The following is a 4857-nucleotide window of genomic DNA, read 5'->3' on the forward strand; positions in this document are numbered from 1 at the left end:
ATGCTTGTGTTGCTTCCATATATTGCCTATTGTAAATAATGTTGCAATAAACATAGAGGTGCATGTAGCTTTCCAAATTAGTGTTTTTCATAGTCTTTGAGTAAATACCCAGTAATGGAATTATTGGATCCTATGGCAATTCTAATTTTAATTTTTTGAGAAACCTCCATACTGTTTTCCACAATGGCTGCACCAACTTGCATTCCTCCTAATAGTGCCAGAGGGTTCCTTTTTCTCCACATCCTTTGCCAAAACTTCTTATTTCTTGTGTTTTTGATTTTAGCCATTCTGATAGGTATAAAGTGATATTTCTTGTGGTTTTAATTTGCATTTTCCTGATGATGAGTGATGTTGAGCATCTTTTCATTTGTCTGTTGGCCATATGTATGTCTTCTTTGGAAAAATGTCTATGCATGTTTTCTGCCCATTTTTAATTGGACAATTTTTTGGGTGTTGCGTTGTATAAGTTCTTTATATATTTTGGATATTAACTTCTTATGGGATATATCATTTGCATATATCTTCTCCTATTTGGTAGGTTGCCTTATGGTTTTGTCGATGACTTCCTTTACTGGGAAAAAGCTTTTATTTTGATGTAGTCAATAGTTTATTTTTGCTTTTGTTTCCCTTGCTGGAGGAGACATATCTAGAAAAATATTTCCATGGATGATGTCAAAGAAATTACTGCCTATCTTTTCTTCTAGGAATTTTATGGTCCAAGTCTCACATTTAGGTCCTTAATCCATTTTGAGTTTATTTTTGGTCCAGTTTCATTCTTTTGCATGTGGCTGTCCCTTTTCCCAACACCATTTGTTGACAAGACTGTCTTTTTCCCATTGCATATTCTTGTCTCCTTGTTATTCGCTTTTAGTTAAAAATATATTTCTATAAGGGAGATATAAACAAGAAGACATTTCTAGAAAGAAAAGAAGGGAGGAAAGGAGAAAGGATGGAAGGAAGGAAGGAGAAAGAAGAAGGAAGAAGAAATCTCAAAACACTTTTCTCTGAAGTACTAAAATGAAACAAAATCAAATCAAAGCAATAAAACTTCCAAACCGATACAAGTTACATATAAGCAACACTAATAAATGTGAATGAATGAATGAGTGAATGGAATAGCATGTTCTTTCTTCTGATTCACTTTTATTCCCTATTTCATTGATGGCTACACTACAAACAACAGAAACATGAACATCATATTTTCTACTCTTTGTGAGCCTCTCCTGTAGGACTCACACATGAGTCAGCTATAACCATTTCAAATTCAGTTGGATTTTCTTTACCAGTATGGTAGAAATGATGATACTTTTTCAGCTACTTTCCCTTTTGTACATTTTCAGGATACTTTAAAAGTAAGCAATTTACTGTTAAGTGTCTCACAAATGAAAAAAAATCAGTTATTATTATTATTATTATTATTTTACTATGTCTTCTTGTGTCTACACAGAGCTTTTACATCAATAACTCTGTCTTTTGGGACTGTACTCAAAAGGGTGTCTCTCAATCATACCTTGCTACACATTTTTTTTTAACATAGAAGAATCTTCCTTTGGCGCATTATGAGGAGTAATCTGCAGTGAACTTAGAAACATATTGCCTTGGCCCCCTCCACTCCCACCCCACCCCCCAGGTTCCCTCAGCTCAGCCTGGTTCAGCCCAGGTCTTGGGAAGATGAAGTTCATGTATAAAGAGGAGCTTTATACATACATGCTGCTCTGAGGGTGAGAAGATCTGAAAGAAATACCTGGACTGGATTCTGATGATAGTAGAAAAGGCTCCCAAAGCTCATATAGGAGACCTGGAGAGAAAGAAATATCTGATGCCTTCTCATCTCACAGTTGGTCAGTTCCACTTATTTTTTTTTTTTGAAGATTTATTTATTTGAGAAAGAGAGAGAGCTCATGCAAGCGGGGGGGAGGGGAGGAACAGAGACAGAGGGAGAAAGAATCTCAAGCAGACTCCCTGCTGAGCATGGAGCCCAATGCAGGGTTCGATCTCATGACCCTGAGATCATGATCTGAGCTGAAATCATGAGTTGATTGCTTAACCGACTGAGCCACCCAGGTGCCCCTACAGTTGGTCAGTTCTACTTCTTGATCTGGGAGCAAATTCATCTCTGAGCTAAGGCTGTCTTGTTTTCTTTGTCAACAATGTCATTCCACCCACCAGTGCCACAGTGGGTCAACTATACCAGGGACACCATGAAGACTTCTTTCTATACATCACCTACAGTGATGAAAGTGTCTGGGGTCTGTGAAGCTGCTGCCCCTGAGGTGGGGGGTCCCATTCTACAAAGAGAGAGGTGGCCCCCCTTCCTTGACCTACTCCTCCTTCAGGCTCAGCCACCACCTCCTTTCTTCAGGACCTGCACTTCCAAATGTTTGAGGCTTTCCTCCAGCCCCTCTTACCAGGAGGATTAATGGGGGAGGTGGCCTCTCGTAACTCTCCTCTCTTCCCTTTCTCTTACCACATTTCCAACTCTGCTTTAGACTTCTTAATTGTCAATCTCTGTCACATCCAGTGATTGTTTTGTTTCCTTTCCCTTTCTGACTGCCCAAAGGACTCAGAACCCTACCATTCCCTTCCTTTCACTACCTTCTTTTTTGGAGGTAGTTGAAAGGGACTTAAATAATGGGGGAAGGTAGGAGGCACATCAATAAAGAAGAAACCATCAAGCTAGAAAAGAAAAAGAAAGAAACATATTGTCTTGGAGGCAAAACATTTGTATGTAAAGCTAAGGATTTTCGTGAACAAGGTCATGACTGTGATGCTTTGAATTAACTAGTTACTTACATCATGTTACCACCTTTGATTTTGTACATTTAGTAATGCCCTGCTGTTCCACAGCAGGAACTCCTAGAATTCCAAAAAGGCTGTGAAGATCCTTAGTTGTTCTGTGATCTTCTTTCATGTTATCCACTGAACTCTACAGAGAGGCTTGCTCTCTGCCTTCCCATTTGAGAATGACAACTTACTTTGTCAATCTGCCCAACTTTTCACTCAATTTTGCCACAAGTTGCTGTCTTCCTTGGTTCAGGCACCACAGCCCCTGCAAACATCTTTGCTCCCCTTTCTGGCCAAATTGTGTTAAATGAATTCCTGCCATTAGTATCCTAAGGTCCTACCTCTTTGGGAAAATAGATTAGACAGATATTTCCCATATTACAGATTCAGAAACTAATAGAGTCATACATGTGATCTCATTCCAGAGTCCTTGGTCTTTAGAATTATGCCAGTAAACAGTTACAAATACCCACTTATTAACTTAATTATTCATGAATTCATGTATTTAAGAAATAAAAACTGGGCTCCTTTACATGCCTCCTTTAGCTTCAAAAATCAACACATACAATGTTTTTAAAGCATCCTAATTCAAGCAACACATACAATAGCTTATGTTGCATGCAGTACCTTGTTAATTCAAGTGCTAATTCAAGTGGTAATCCACATCTGCCTCCATCTAGATGGAGTTAATGCTAGAAAGACTATGTGTTTGCAACCAAAAAAGTTTACATTTTAGCATCCAGAGTTTTTTGATTACTTTAGGTACATATTTTCACTGTAAAACACAGAGAAATCTGTAATGTAATATCCAAATAAATTAACATTAATTTTTGAGTTATTACAAATACTTATAAGAAAAGTGGTATCTAGCAGTTCCTATCCAATACCCTCAAACATTTTTCTTTATGAATATATATTTTCAGATCCTTCCATGCAATTTTACATAACTAGTATAACTATTTTGCTCCTTGAGGATTTAGGAAGAAAAATGCTATGAAATGGTCAAATCTCTCTATCTCTAGAAAAAAGTGATATTCCTTGGAATTAAGGAACAAAGAGAAAAAGAAAAGAAAGAGTATAGCATTTCTCTTCCATTTCTTCTGTATTCGGTAGTATGTAGAAATTTGTTCATTTTAACATCAAATTTAGTGTTATTGTTTCATAAATAAAATTTTCTAATTTTATGAAAATAATTCTTTCTGTGACCAAGAATTACATGCTATTGGAGGACACCTGTATGAATCTGTGCACTTTAGGGTTAGGCAAGTCTTGAAGATTATTTAATCCAACCAATTTGCAATTGCCAATCTGATAATTTCTTATATCAGAAACACTACTAAAGAATGCCAATCTTACTGATGAAAATGTAGCCTATCCCACAAAGGTTGTTGACACAGAAGAGTGGTTAGAATTTATTGATTTAGTAAAATTATGTTCCTCAAGTAATCATACAAATATAACTTCAAACTTGCTTTTGCTTGCAGTTTTTATATGAGCTATATATGGAAATCTCAAACTTGATGTGACCAGTTTTACTGTTTATATTGCCTTTAATGAATTCCACATTTTTAAATAAAAAAATTATATATCACTAACTTACATTATTAAATGATTGTTGAAACAAAGTCATAGGAACAAGCAAAGCATCAAACAAATAAATGTTCAAACAAAAACTTATAAATCCATTATTGAAAAGCGTTCAACTATTAGATTCATAAATATATGCTGACTGACTTACAATCATGGAATGTAGAATGTAAACACAATGGAATCACAAAATGAGGAAATCTTAGGAATTGCAGATATAAAATATATTAAAAGCAGAGCTTCTCCCATTGAAATGGGGATGATTTGTCCCCCCCCTCGGTCCAATTTGGGGCTGACTTCTTTGAGGCAGTTTTGTGACATGATGAGAGGTCAGGGAATAATGAAATAAGAAAATAAATAAGAAGAAGAAAAGGAAAAGGAAAAAAAATAAAAGCAATATTTTGCCCAAGACCCGAATTTATGAATAGGTAATACATGAACTTGGGAAATGTGACCTGCAATGCCAAGGCTTTAGCTCACTTTTTA

At 36.1% G+C, this 4857-nt stretch overlaps 1 pseudogene; it reads left to right on the forward strand.

Moving 5' to 3' along the window:
* The first annotated feature begins 1671 nt into the window (after positions 1-1671).
* Positions 1672-2257, forward strand: LOC118522000 (gamma-aminobutyric acid receptor-associated protein-like; annotated as a pseudogene).
* Positions 2258-4857: the final 2600 nt, after the last annotated feature.

The sequence above is a fragment of the Halichoerus grypus genome, chromosome 4, assembly GCF_964656455.1.
Source record: "Halichoerus grypus chromosome 4, mHalGry1.hap1.1, whole genome shotgun sequence".
Classification (NCBI taxonomy): Eukaryota; Metazoa; Chordata; class Mammalia; order Carnivora; family Phocidae; genus Halichoerus; species Halichoerus grypus.